Genomic DNA, 15,601 nt, shown 5'->3' with positions numbered 1-15,601 from the left:
CCAAAAGTGAAAAATAGTTTAGCTTTACTGCTTAGGATGATGATGATTAAAGATAAACAATCACTTTTGGAATGCATGTATTTTTAAATCTTACATAACTGTGGCAGCACCCAACTTCTAATGAGAAATATAAAATGACAGCATTTGCAAACTTAGAGGGACGCGAGATATAATCCAGCTCAATGATTTTACTTTACAGATGCAGACACTGAGGTCGTGAAAGGTTAAATGACAGGCCTGACCACACACACAGCGAGTCAGTAACAGCGCTGCAACTCCAACCACGAGCCTGGAGTTCTTTTCACTACAGCAAGCACTTTAAATTATATCCAGAGAGTATAAGCAATGCTCTCCAAAAATGTGTCAGAGGCTATAGATGGGCACAGAACTAGCCATCATAAACCATGATCATTACCTCAATAAAGGGGAGGTTTAACTCTCTCTGACACAACCAAATTATCCAATCACTTCGGCCTTAGTTTCCTCCTTGAAGTACAGATATTTTTGACATATGCTATGTTGCATAGAGTAAAAAGCTCAAGTTTTGCCAACATTTGAGGTTGAAAAGTGCAATTAACTTTTGAGGAGATAAGCAATATGGAAAAGACACCGAATGTACCATATTGACTATAATTGATAATTACAAGGTAGAGCTTTCTCACTGATTCTACCTTACTCTTCCAAGCAGAAAGAATTCTACATGAAACATTTGAAAAATAATAAAATGTACATGAAGCTAAAGCACCAGCCAAAGATGCTGTATATCCTGGAAGTCTGAACCCATGTACATATTGGAGAAAATACACAAGGGAATTTTATTTTATTTTTTCACTTATTCAAGCTCTATTTTTTAAAAAATTTAATATTCTTTTTTAAAAATCTTTATTGTTGATAGTATTACCTATGTCCCCCTTTCCCCCCATCGACCCCCTCCAGCCCACCCTCACCCCCACCCCCACCCCTACCCCAAGCCTTCAGCACCCTATTGTCTGTGTCCATGGGTTATGCATATATGCATACAAGGTCTTTGGTTGATTACCTCCCACCCAACCACCCTCCCCCACCTTCCCTCCAGGATTCTGCACTCTGTTCCATGCTTCCATGTCTCTGGATCCACTCTGTTCATCGGTTTATTCTGTTCATTATTAAGACTCCACATCTGAGTGAGATCATGTGATACTTGTCTTTCTCTGACTGGCTTATTTCACTTGGCATGATACTCTCCAGGTCCCTCCATGCTGTCTCAAAGGGTAAGAGATTCTTCTTTTTTACTGCTACATAGTATTTCATGGTATAAATGTACCATAGCTTTTTTATCCACTCATCTACTGATGGGCCCTTGGGTTGTTTCCAGATCTCAGATATTGTAAATTGTGCTGCAGAATAAGGTAATTTTAAAAAGGATGCTACTTAGATAGCCCAAAAGTCATAACATGCATTCTTATGTTAAAAGCATGACCCTATATGATTATATTAAAATATATTCTTCTTTCTCTATCCAATTCTACCTTAATCAAGCCTGGAATAACCAAAATTTAGTATTTATTGTGAAGGACTCGGATACTGGCTCCTTGCATGTGTTTTGCTTTTGGAAGTCACTCTCAGAAGTTTTATTTAATGACTAGAGACCTGGTACACGAGATTCATGCACTCACAGGGGGAGGGAGGGCGCCTCAGCCAGGCCTGCGCCCTCTTGCAGTCCAGGACCCCTGGGGGATGTCCGACTGCTGACTTAGGCCCGATCCCACCTAAGCCGGCAGTCGGACATCCCTGTCACAGTCCGAGGCTCTCGCAGTCCAGGACCCCTTGGGGGATGTCCGACTGCTGACTTAGGCCCAATCCAACCTAAGCTGGCAGTCGGACATCCCTGTCACAGTCTGGGGCTCTTGCATTCCAGGACCCCTCACTCCTTACCACCCGCCTGCAGCAGGCACATTTTAGATCCCAACCCCGGGCAGTACGGCTTTCAGCAAGAGCCCTTCTTTTTGACAAACACAACTCATGTTCCCAAATGGAGCAGCAATTTGAGGCAGATACTGAATAAAGCTAAAGGACAGTCCTGGTGGCCCTGGTTGCACTCACTGCACAGAACTTCCTGAGCCCGAGCGACAGGGAACTGCTCTGCCAAATGGCTATTCTGCTCAAAGCCACATCCGAGGTGCACGACAGTGGGGACCACACAGTCAGCTACACAGGAAGATGCATCTGGCATCTTGAGCTGAGAAGTGGGCCTGCTTGAGGTGCACCCTCACACTGAAGGCGTTTTTAAATGGACCAGTTAGAAGTCACCTTCTACAGGGAACAGAGGCAAACTCATGTGGCGTGCGTGGCCACACTCAGGACATGCAGATTCAGAAAGAGAGGGCCCGGGACAGTGGGAACGACTATCCCGGCTGCTCCTGTGACTGCCACACAGCGTCCAGGGTGTTAGGTGCTCTCTGTGTAACAGCAACCAGTTCCCTCACTTCACAGGCCAAACAACAATGCAATTTTTTCATATTTCTTTGGGAAACGGTATGAATCTTTTCACATTGGTTTTTAGAAAAAATAAGCAAAAGATGAGATTCATAAAATAAAAAACATCTCAATTCTCCCTATTTGTATGAGTAAACAACCCTGCCATCACCACTGTTTACTCGTGTATATGAAGAAAGGAAGCTTGTTGTTTTGCAAATAGCAAAACCAGGGAATATATATATAACTGACTCAAAGACGAAGAATCCTAAATTTTTATAAAATTGCCTTTTTCACAACTTGAGAATTCTGTTACCTACGTAAAAGGATTTCAAGTTACTTCGAACTGATGGTTGGTGGTGCAGGATGGAAATAAGTGGTAGTTTTCATGATACAAATGGCTCTCAAGGCAGTTTTCAATGGAAATAATACAGGTTAAAAAAGTCCCTGTCCCAGCACCTAAAATTTCAATTCACCTCGAAAAGTTAGTCCCAATGTGAACGTACAATGAAGGCCAAAACATTTAATCTCTGGTGAAATTTAAAAAGACACCCAAGTACTGAGGACCAATAAATCATCATCCCTTACTCACAATAGTCCAGTATGAAGCCTTCTAATATCAACTCGTTTTACTCTATGTATCCAGATACTGAGCTATAAATGCTTCCCCCTACACATTACTTGTATGCGCTCATTCACAGTCTATTGTGATAGTATCATGCTATTTACTATCCTCTAAATATTCTGAGTATATATCAACAGCAATTACTTTTTCAGAAATTAATAAGTATGCATGTGTGTGTGTCGACAGAGCTCAGATGCAAAAGCAAAAACAATTGTTAGCTTATTAGTTGTGCCCTGGCTGTTGTATCTTAAATGATTTATATAAAAAAGTAAAATCTTAAAAAGCATTTAATTTTTATAACCGCAGAAAGGAATTTTCAGAATAATTTCCTTTGCAAAGTTTGATCTGAATGGGAAAACCTTTCTTGGTGATCATTTGTCATAGGCTTTATTGTTGCATGTATCGAAAGTGCAACGATTTGTACAACTGTAGAAAAAATAGAATCTAAACATTTTTAAGTGAAGGATAATGCATAAAACTGCCTTTTGACCAAGTTATTTAAATGTTTACTTTTAAGGTATTTTCCAGTGCCTCGCGGCAGTTGGAAATGTTAAGGCTCTGGCTCAATGAGCCCCTAAAAGGAGAGCATGTACAGCGCTCGGAACAGCCCGCTGCATTCCTCCTTTATTGTGCAGTTCACAGTCTCTGAATACAACACAATCCTCCAACAGAGTCAGCTTTCATAATTCAGCAGCACAAAGTCTGCAAACACATGTAACCTAGATCCATATTTCCCAGTGACAGCATATGATAGCAGAATGTGAAGTATTAATGCTGGTGTCACTACAGTCCTACACTCTACTGCACTTTAAGAGAAAGCAGCTGCTGAGATGAAATGTGTGCCAACTGTCTGAAGACAGAAACATAAGAAACATTCCTTCTGTTACAAAGGGAGAGACACACACAAACAGACTTGCTTTTAGGCCCAACAAGCACAAAGTTTCTTACTTTTGCCTTTTGAATGTCTCAAAAACGCTCACCCATTCTGCATAAGCAGAAAGATTCGCGTTTAAGAAAATCCCAATTTCCCTAAGAAGAGATTTTAATTATGCATCCACAAGTCAAAGGGTGGAAAAACTGCTTCTTAGAGCACACACTATACAGTCAATGAGTTCATACACCTATGGAAATATAATTGCTACCTATGCAACAGGTAACATTGATCAGCTGTACATTTTCATACTAACAACATATGATCCTCAGGCCTCCCAACAAATACTGCCTTTGGCATCTTCATAAAATTATCTTGAAATAATCATCTAAAATCTTTGTTCTAACACATTCACTTAGAAACCAGGCTGTCTCTTTCTAAATTAGAAACGTGGTAGGATTGTCACTTTCAGCAAACCCTTCACAGGGGGTACAGTCTACAAATCTGAAATTTGCATTTTTCTTTTCTCTTGCTATAAAGATTGGCAATTTGTTGGTGAACCACGGTGTCCTGATTTGTACAGGATACATTCCTGATGTAACAGTGAAAAAGGGAACCAATGTACTGTACTGCTATCTTTTAAACACAGCTCGACAATAACAATAAGGGTGTGACACAATGTGAACTGTTTGGTTATAATTCACTTAAAAACGAGTACAATCTCATTGACCCCCTTATCAAACAATTTATTGTGCATTTGCAGACTGGACAATGAAATAGAGGAGGGAAAGTATTAACGGTGACACTATTTGGCAAGCTTATCGTGCAGTCCATTCAAAAGGCAATTTTAAAATTGAATGAAGAGGTTTGACTAGGCAATAAAAACAGCCACAATGCCAGTGAACAGTACTTAGGAGGAAAGCCTCTAATTATCCTATTTATAAATCAACAGCAATTTTACTGATGACTTCTCAAAGTTGATTAAAATAATGTCCAAAAATTTTTAAACTAGATCATATGCATTTTATTAAACTATTATTGATTGTTTGAAAATGATAAAAACTTGAGGGCCAGAATGAGACAGCACTTCTGAAGGGAAACATTCATACGAGTCTCTGTAACATAATTATGGCACTGCCCTTGGGGAAGGGGATTTTATTTTATAATGAGAATGTTTACACTGTTATGGGGTTCAATCTATCTGGGAGGGAAGGTTAAACTTCTTTCCATTAAAGACAGCCTTATAATGAAAAGCTGAAAGGAGAATGGAGTCTAATATAGTAGATGTAATGGCCTATTAAATGATTCACACACAAAAAATGAATCAAATTCATTGTATCTTACTGCTGTTTTATGACAAAATTGTTGAAAAATAAAACTATTGTCAAGATAATTGCATATTACATAGGCTGCATTACTGTAAGCAGTTCTCTTATTGGATGACCTAGACTCTAATTTTTAGGTACATTAACAGGACATTACATTTTAAATACTTTACATTATTGGAATCTTATAAAAGAATCCCACTTTCACTCTGTTGGCAAAATCAATTTAGACCTAAAGCCATGCTGCAATTGTGCATCATTCTTTTTCAATTAAAATTTTCCATACATCCTTTATGATGTCATTCTTACATTCCTGCAACAGATGCCTGTTTATATACCAATTTACTAAACGGCTGCTGTACTGGTATTACGCTATTGTGGATGTAACCTCTCTGACTAGTTTCCATTCCCAGATCTCCTCTCAATAAATGTGTATTTTCAAAATAACTTGCCTCTTTAACAATAATCTCTAATTACCAAACAATCCCCTCTATTGAAAGCAACAAAAACAAAATGGCTCTATATTTTTAGAGTGGATAATTAAATACACATTTCTGGAAAGGATGATATCCTTAAAATTTAAGAAAGGGATGTTTCCATGAGTGAGTTCAAACACAATTTTGACATGTAGTTTAGAGGGTGAAATTCCAACACCAGATTATTAATTCTGCCCTCTGAGAACCCAGCAAGATCTCTCTCCGACTAGCTATAGACATAGCTGCTTATTAACTAGAGCCTGAGAACTACATCACAACATAGCCATTTTTAAAGCAATAGTATAACAATGTTAATAAAACCATATGCATAATATATCAGCATTATTATATCTCTGCAACATTTAATAATAGAACCCTCAAAGCTCCTACAGATTAAAATTTAGTTAACTGAACTTAAAAAATCCACCCATTTGAAGATTTTATATATATATTTCAGATTTGTGGGTGAACACAGACTGAAAAACTATGTTTTGTATATCATCAGTATTTAATTTGAGTTAAACCATGCTGTGATTCTGTTAAAGGAAGTTCTTCATTTTGAGAACATTTATCTCTGAATATATACGTGTGAAATTCTGGCACTGAAACTTTCATAAGGCTCTTGAAGGAAAATTGTCATGTTGGATAAAACACTAAACAGTATCATCTCTTTCTCAAAAATAATTTTCCGTTACAACTGAAAAAATATTTTTGTCTCACAAATTTCTTCGGATTTTACAGCCTTATGTTTATCAGGGGATTGCCTGTTGCTAGCACATTTTGCACACTCAAGTCACTAAAGTTACAACATAGTTTGCTTTATTTACTTATATATTTTTGTTATTCCTCACGGGAGAATATTTTTCTATTGATTTTTTTTTAGTGGTGGAAGGGAGGGGAAAGGGAAGAGGTAAAGAGAGAAGGAGGGAGAGGGAGAGAGGGGAGGAGGGAGGGTGGGGGGGAGAGAGAGAGAGAGAGAGAGAGAGAGAGAGAGAGAGAGAGAGAGAGAGAGAGAGAGAAATCCATGTGAGAAATACACATCAATTGCCTACAGCACTAGCCCTGACCAGGCCTGGGATTGACAACCCAGCTATGTGCTCTTGACTGGGTATCAGACCCAGACCCAAGACCCTATGGTGCTCCGGCTCTCTAACCATTTAGCAACACTGACCAAGGCCCAAATATTTTTATTTCTAGGAAAAATACCCGTATTGCAAAATCTTTAACTAACTACTACTGCTGTTTAGGTGAAACACTTGGTTAGCCTCTTTCTCTGATCTAAATCAGGCTTTCCAAAATCTGCAGAAGGGAAATATTTGTGAGTTTCATTTCTTCCACTTCTTCCCTTCTTCAGAAGGGTTTGGGAGGTAAAGTTGCTGAGCTTTCTAGAAGAGGTGTCAGTAAGGCTGAAGGTAAGAAAGACAAAACTAAGGTAAATAAATGACTGCAAGAAGGTTTTCCTTTATTCTTTCCCTGGACTATTTTAATATCAAAGAACAAAATGCAGAAATGTAAGTGAGAAAACAAAAGTTTTTCCAACACACAGTGCTGCTGAAATTGCCTTCTTTGCATTTTTGTAGAAGAGGAAAAGTTATCTGATTTTTCAGGGCATCGAAAAGGTCCAGAGCGGTTCTGCAAAAGGCAGTGGCCGCCTCACTGCAGTGCCAGTGGTTGGGATGCTGTAATACCAAGGACACCAGAGAGCAGCACTGGAGACAGCATTTGGGGGAAAATATAGAAGAGTTTGCCCTAACTGGTTTGGCTCACTGGATAGAGTGTTGGCCTGCAGATTGAAGGGTCCCAGGTTGGAACCCAGCCAAGAACACATACCTCAGTTGCAATCCCTGGCCCAGGTTGGGACATGTCTGGGAGGCAACCAATCTATGTATCTCTCTCACATTGATGATTTTCTCTCTCTGTCTCGCCCCTGACCTTCCACTCTCTCTAAAAATGAATGAATGAATGAATGAATGAATGAATGGGAAAATATCCTCAGTTGAGGTTTAACAACAACAAAAATATATAGAAGAGTTTGCAGGGCTCCTGCAACAAAGAAGCACTCAGATTTTACACCTCCCCCCAATACAGCACAAAGGAAAAGGGAAAAGGGTGTGTGTGTGAAGAGAAACAGAGGGTGGGGATAAGAGGAGAGGGGAAGCTAGAGAGAGGGGGGCCGGGCAGAGCAGAGAAGAGAAAGCTACTACGGGAATCTGTGTCTGTCACACAGCCATGCCCTTACAAAGCAACCTATCTGACAGGAGCCTGGGCCACTGTGGACTTATTACCCCTGACTGGGGACTCAGGTGTGCAGAGAAAGCCTGCCACTATCGTTTAGGGGTATATTGTTTATGTACTTTAAGGGTTGTTTGAAGATGAATTTCTGAATCACAACAAAAAGCCCCTTCTGCTGCTATCATATATCTTTGTGGAAGGAAACTTACCAAAAGGCAAAAACAAAAAGAGTAAACATATAATGGAGCTCAGTGTTGGTGTGGGTGCATGTTTAGAATGATATATAAATACAAATATCTGGGTAATCAGACCCCAAAGCCTGATGTCATTCATAGGAAAATGGTAAAGAAAAAAGCAAGACTCACGTAGTCATTGTATGAATCAGTAAATCTCTGCCCCAAATAATTTTATTAGGAAATAAAGTACTTGGGCAGGGTAGGCTGTTTTGAAAAGGATGAATGGGAAGATTTCAGGTTGGGCTGGCTTTCCTCTACTTCTTGAGGACAAGGTGGTAGAAAGTAAAACAGAAGTAAGAGAAAGGTTGTTCTCTAAACAAGCTTCTCAAAAGCTTCTGCTCTAAACATATTGTAACCGTATGTTTACAATACCCAGACGGTTAAAAAGTATGATGATTGTAAGTCCTAGTCGGTTTGGCTCAGTGGATAGAGCATCAGCCCTTGGACTGAAGGGTCTAGGGTTTGATTCTGTTCAAGGGCATGTGCCTCCACTGCAGGCCCAGGCCCTGGTTGGGGCCCACACCAGAGGCAACCAATAGAGGTGTCTCTCTCATATCAGTGTTTCTCTCTCTCCCTGTCCCTTCCCTCTCTCTAAAAATCAATGGAAAAATATCCTCAGGTGAGGATTTCAATGGAAAAATATCCACAGGTGAGGATTAACAAAAAAAAAATGGGAGAATGATTGTAGGTATATATACCATAGCCCTCAGAGGTGGTTTTGTATAACCATCTCACACTACAGCTGACGAAATTAAGGCTTAGATGAACTCATCTGTCCACAGTAACATGCAGCAAGAAATGTAGAGTTGGGAATTGACCCCAGGTTTTCTCGCTCCTAGTCATGGGCTCTGTAGAGTTTGCCCACCAGCTTTTAGCTGCCAAACATTTTCAACTGAGCCCTGGCTGGTGTGGCTCAGCTGGTTGGAGCATTGTCTGCACACCAAAGTGTCCCAGGTTCAATTCCCAGTTCGGGCACAGAGGTTGCGGGTTTGATCCCTGGTCAAGGCACATAGGGGAGGCAACTGATCAATGCTCCTCTCTCTCAAATCAATGTTTAAACATTCCACCTGAATTTTATCTGATGTTCATCATCCATGAGGGGTTATCCTTATTTAAAAGGCATTCACATACACACACACACACACATGCACAGTCATACTCTTTAGACTGGAGAGCTAAATTTGTCTTTGTTTTTTGGTTTGTTTGTTTTGTTTTTCAATTTTATTGGGGTGATATTAGTCAACATGAACATATAGGTTTCATGTGTGGATTACTAATTTACAAATCTGTATATAGGACCATGTGCCCACCACCCAAAGTCAAATCTTCTCCTGTCACCTCATATTAGGACCCCTTTCTTGCCCGCCCCCCCTCGCCCTGGCAACCACACCACTGCTGTTTGTGTTTATAAGTTTCAGTTTTATATTCCATATATGAGTGAAATCATACAGTCCTTAGCTTTTTCTGTTCGACTTATTTCACTTCGCATAATGTTCTCAAGGTCCATGTTGTTGCAAATGATGCTATTTCATCCTTTCTTATGGCCCTGCAATCATTTATGTCTTTTGTGCAGTTTCTAAGTATGCATTATCAAAGACGGTAGGACTCCTCAATCTCCCCATCTAAAGGCCCATGGTTGCCTTACAAAGCAGGCACTAAGTAGGAAGAAGTGAAGAATATTGGTTAGGGCTTGGATTTACATGCTAAGTGGCAAGAATGGCAACACCTATCCCCCTACTTCCAAATAATTTGGTTTAGAGACATGGACCTGAAGCCCAATTGCCTGTGGCTTCATCAGAAAATCCACATAGCTTCTGCCTGCCTCTCTTGGAATATTTTCTCTGGTGTCCTGAGCTGCCATGAAGGAAGTCCAGTTATCTTTAGAAAACCTTGCAACATAGTCCTTCTGGCCAACAGTCCCACCTGAGTCCACACCCTACCATTCCTTCATTATTTTATATAAAAAGAAATAATAGTTTGATTTTTATTATTTGTAAAGAAGAAATATGTATACTTCTGGAGATAGTTACACTATCTCTGCCTTAAATGAGTTTTAGGCATGATTTATAAGAATAGAGTTTAAAAATTTTTTGACAGTAATCCACAGTAAAAATACACTCTATTGCAACTATATATATATATATGAATAAAACAAAAGTTTTACACAGTAATGCTTATATATGTGTATATATATATGTGTATATGTGTGTGTGTGTGTGTGTGTGTGTGTGTGTGTGTGTGTGTGTGAATAAAACAGAAGTTTTACACAGTAATATTTATTCTTACCATCTGGGGTGCTCTGTAATTTTCAATTTTCTTTCTTTTACTCCTTACATGTTGGAGGTGACTCACTGAATGCAGTTCAGGACTCAGTACTGAATCAGGACCCACCTTGCTTAGCTACAAAGACCATCCCCTCCTCAGAATTTCCAACCTGTCTTCTAGATTTCATTTTTTAATTGTCTTTCAAACATTTAATGTCTCCCCCAACTAAGTGGTAACTTCCCTCATGACATGTCTTCAAAGATTTTAAACTACAAACCAAGACGTGCAGATACATATCCTCTGGCATCCTATTTTCTGGACGAGAGGTAACACTAGTTCATTTGTGGTATGCATGCCATTTATAAACAGCACTGCTTTCATGTTCATTTTTCTAGTCCCTAAACCAACAGCAGCAAAACTTTAGTGTGCGTTAAAAATCACCTGAAGCTTTAGTTAAATATACAGGTTAACAGGCTCCAACCTAAGAGATTCTGACTCAGGGGGCCCCTGGTAGCCTCTAGGAATCTACATTTTTAACCACCCCCTTGGTCTTTTCATCTCTCTGGTCACTTGAGCTTCTGCTCTAAACATATAAAGGTCTAAAATGGGTCAGCAAGCTTTTTCTTTAAAGAGTCAGATTATAAATATTTTAGGTTTGCAGTTCACAGGATGTGTGTTGTTACCTACTCAACTTCGCAGCTGTGGTGTGAAAGCATTCATAGACAGTATGTAAATACATGGGTGTGGCTGCATTTCAACTAAATGTCATTTACAAAAGAGGTGGCCAGCTCCTGGCCATAGTTTGCTAAACACTGGTCTAAAATATGCACTAAAAACTAGTTTTCTTCATAAGGAACTTTAATCAGATCCATTGGTCTTAGATCCCTTGTCAAGCAGTTTGCCAGTCTAAAATCATCACCAGACTCTGTGGAAAAGTGTGCGTTAGTCAATTAGTGATGCCTATAGGAGTTTTAAATGGCAGACTGGTAGATGTGAACTTGAACTTTAATTTTGATCTGAGGGTAAGAAATGAAGAAGCAGCATTTCTCTTCAGATAATCTAAAAGCAAAGTAGCGTATACCTTTAATTGAGCTATGGGATTCAACCATGCATGCATTGCAAGAGGGAATATCAAGAATCTAGGCTGGAGATGAGTGGATTAGAAAACTGTGGTACATCTACACAGTGAAATACTACGCTGCTGTAAAAAAAAAAAAAAGGAATTCGTACCATTTCCAACAGCATGGATGGAACAGGAGAGCATTATGCTAAGCGAAATAAACCAGTCAGAGAAAGATAAATATCACATGATCTCACTCATTTGTGGAATATAATGAACAACATAAACTGATGAACAAAAAGAGAACCAGAGTCATGGAAGCATTGAACAGACTGTCCAACCTATGAGGGAAGGTGGGAGGGTGTGTGTGTGTAAGAGCTCAACCAAAGGACTTGTATGCATGCATATGCGCATAACCAATGGACGCAGATTGGGGTGGGGAGTGAGGCCATGTGCTGAGGGGTGGGGGTGGTCGGGTGGTCGGGTGGTCGGGGAGAGGTCAGTGGGGGAAAAAGGAAACTTATGTAATACTTTAAAGAATAAAGAATGAAAAAAGAAAAGAATCTAGGCTGAGAGAACAGTTCCACTAGCCATTCCATCCAATATTCCTTTATACCCAAGAGACAGAGGACTTGAACTGACTATTGGTCCAGGAGGCCTCCACTTCCAGGTGCCTTCTATGCAGTGAGGCTATGAGTAGGAGCCAACCATTCCATGGCACACTCATATGACACCAATTCTACACTCAGGCCAGCTACACCTTCAGGTGCTCAAATCAAAAAAACAACAACACAATTTCAACACTGAAAGAAAACAACTAGTTTTATGAATATCCTGAATACAAGGCCCTAAAGCAGTCTTCATGGTGTTGCTCTCTATAGGATTTTTCAAAAGTACTTTAAAGAACATGAGCTTTCCAACCCAAACTCATTGACATTATATCACATAAACAAAGTGATAAAACCAAATTTCCCACATATTTTGTGGCATCACTGTGTATTATTTATGAATTCTTGAGCATCCACACATGTATGAAGGTTGAATGTCTATATACGTTGGCTAACAATTTCCTCAACAAATATACCAATTTGTTGGTTGCCATGTTGCTAAGAGGAACTATAGCAGATATGGATTAAAGAGCTCCTTGCTCCCTTTGCTTCTCCTCCCACTGGTTAACATTTTGCTTTTAACATTTTGAGTAGAGGGACAGCCAGAGAGTAACAATGACAAGCTGGGTGGGGAAGAACATAGAGCTAGAATTAGTTGCGAGCCTGCTATGTACCAATAATTTAATGTTATTTCCTTTAAACTCTCACAACATAGTATGATAAGTATTGTTATTCCCATTTTACTGGTAAGAATCCTAATTTAGTGAAGCTGAGTAAGTTGCCTGAAGTTATATAGCATGGAAGTTTCAGATGTTTGTATTTGAATTAAAACTAGGTCCAGATGGCTTAACCAGTGAGTCTACCAAACATTTAAGCAAGATACAATACCCAATTCTACACAAATTCTTCCAGAAAAGTAAAGAAAAAGGACTACTTCCCAAATAATTCTATGAGGCCTACATTACTCTGATACCAACACCAGACAAAGACAGTACTAAAAAAAAAAAATTACAGACCAACAGATACAAAAGTTCTTAAAATTTCAGCAAATTGATTCTAATAATATGTACAAAGAATAATATATATGAGCAATGTAATTTATCTCATGAATGAAAGGTTGGTTAATATTCAAAAGCAATCAATGTACTTCATCATATCAACAGATTAAACAAACAATGTAAGATTATCTCAATAGATGTGGGAAAGGGATTTGATAAAATTCAGTCTCTACTACTAATAAAGCTCATCCAAAGCTGGGAATAAAAGGGAGATTCCTCAATCTGATAAGGGGCATGTAAGAAAAATCTAAGGCTAACATCATGCTTCATGGTGAGAGACCAAATGTTTTCCTTATAGTAAGAGAGAGAGGAACACAGGCATAAAAAATAAAAATGGCAACAAACAAGGACCTATCAATAATAACCTTAAACATCAATGTCCAATCAAAAGACAGGGTAGCTGATTGGATAAGAAAACATGACCCAAATATATGCTATCTACAAGAGACCCACCTCAGAACAAAGAACTCACACAGACTGAAAGGATAAAAGTAAAGCAATTGGATTAAAAGTGATAATTATTTGAAACAGCAATATAAAAACATCAAGTTATTATAAGGTAGAAGAAAATTAGGCTGGCCATTGACTTTTTTGCAACAACATTCACTTGTAGATAATGTGAAGAGATGATGAGGAAGCATGTGGACTGTTAGCTGATTTAGGGCACTGAGATGCTATGTTTTCAAGGATGATTTTTATAGATGAAATTACTTTAGAAATAGTTCTTGGCATATGAAACCACTTTTCTTTTATTTTTTTAAATTATTTTTAAAAAATCTTTATTGTTGAAAGTATTACATATGTCCCTGTTTTTCTCCCATTGACCACTTATAGCCCGCCCCCACACCCACACCCCAGACCCCAGACCTCCAACATCCTATTGTCTGTGTCCATGGGTTATGCATATATGCATACTAGTACAAGTTCTTTGGTTGATCTCTTTCCATCTGCCTTCTTCTGAGATCCTATAGTCTGTTCTGAAACAACTTTTTAAAAATTTGTAGGAATAATACAGTCATAATGCAGAATCAGGGTCAACAAAGGAAACTGCCTGGCTAGAACCAAGATGCCTGCAAATGTACTTCACATGAATAACATACCTGACTGAGATACTGACTAATGAACTTAAAAAAAAGTAACAAACTCGAAGGTATATGTCCCATGAGGACTGGACATTTACAAACCAATCACCTTGGGAAGTGGTGTTCTTTTTCCCCCCCATTTGATTAAATCTTTATTGTTGAAAGTATTATATATGCTCCCTTTTTTCCTGCCCAGTGATCCCTTTTAGCCCCCCGACTCCCACCCCTGGCCCAGGCCTTCACCACCCTATTGTCTGGGAAGTGGTGCTCTTATTGTTTCTGGAATGGACTTCATGATGAAGTTAAGCACGACCAAATCAATAAATTAACCAAACAAAGCCAAGCAAACAACTCTCTTATATAAGTACACTAGAAGCCTGGTGCACAAATTTGTGCATGGGTAAGGTCTGGCTGGTCCGCCCCCATGGGGGGGGGGGGGGATGGTGATCAGGATGGGCTGGCTGAGGGGAAGGGATGCTGGAGGTTGGCTGGCAGGCTGTGTCCCCAATCTGGGTGGGGGAGGCCGATCATGGGTGGGACCAGCCGGGTGGAGGGGCCATAGGCAGTTGGCAGGCTAGCCCCAACCTCTGGTCGAACTCCTGGTCGAGAGGACAATTTGCATATTAGCCTTTTATTATATAGGATGATTCAAAACTTTGATACAGGAGATGAGTCTCCAAACTGTCCATGAGATCAGACTGCAATAGTATTTGACTAATTTCCCAAATGAAATGTACTCTTCAAAGAACAAATCTGCCAATTAACACTGAAATTAAAATGAAAGTTGCATGGAAGTAGTAAGTAAAGAGTTGCAAAAGGGCTCACAGAGGTGTTGTCATTGACAGAGAAAGCAGTGAAAAGCTATGAGGGAAAGAACATTTGTCCAGATCAGTGCTATATATGTACATATGTTCAACTGCCAGTCACACCAGTAGCATCACTTTATAGCCAATGCCACACACGGTGCTTGGTACCTAAGCTACACTCTACGCATCTTTAGGGTGTTGCACTATAATTATTTTACTTGAGAAGGTGTGACCAACTCAAACCAGTTTTAAAGTATGTTTCCCAGTTTAAAGTATGTTTCAAGTGCGCAGCCATAATCTCTGGAAATATCCTAAAATGTTAGTAAGAAATGGCAATTATCTAAGTTGTAATTTGTGTCTCAATGAGATAAGAATATGGTAACTATACAATGATAACTTTTGATCAGATAATAAATTGTCCATAAAATGTTACTTAAGATATGATTCTATTTTTTATTAAACAGATTAAAATAACATCAAAAGAAGTGAAGAGTTTTTCAAAT

At 39.2% G+C, this 15,601-nt stretch overlaps 1 protein-coding gene across 5 annotated transcripts in view; it reads right to left on the bottom strand.

Moving 5' to 3' along the window:
• The window catches only part of GTDC1 (glycosyltransferase like domain containing 1), a 313,164-nt gene that overhangs the window by 129,079 nt on the left and 168,484 nt on the right, over window positions 1-15,601 (bottom strand). The gene's annotated exons all lie outside the window — the stretch shown is intronic.

This window comes from Myotis myotis, unplaced genomic scaffold (assembly GCF_014108235.1).
Source record: "Myotis myotis isolate mMyoMyo1 unplaced genomic scaffold, mMyoMyo1.p scaffold_m19_p_8, whole genome shotgun sequence".
Lineage (NCBI taxonomy): Eukaryota > Metazoa > Chordata > Mammalia > Chiroptera > Vespertilionidae > Myotis > Myotis myotis.
This window is presented reverse-complemented; position numbering and strand designations above follow the sequence as displayed.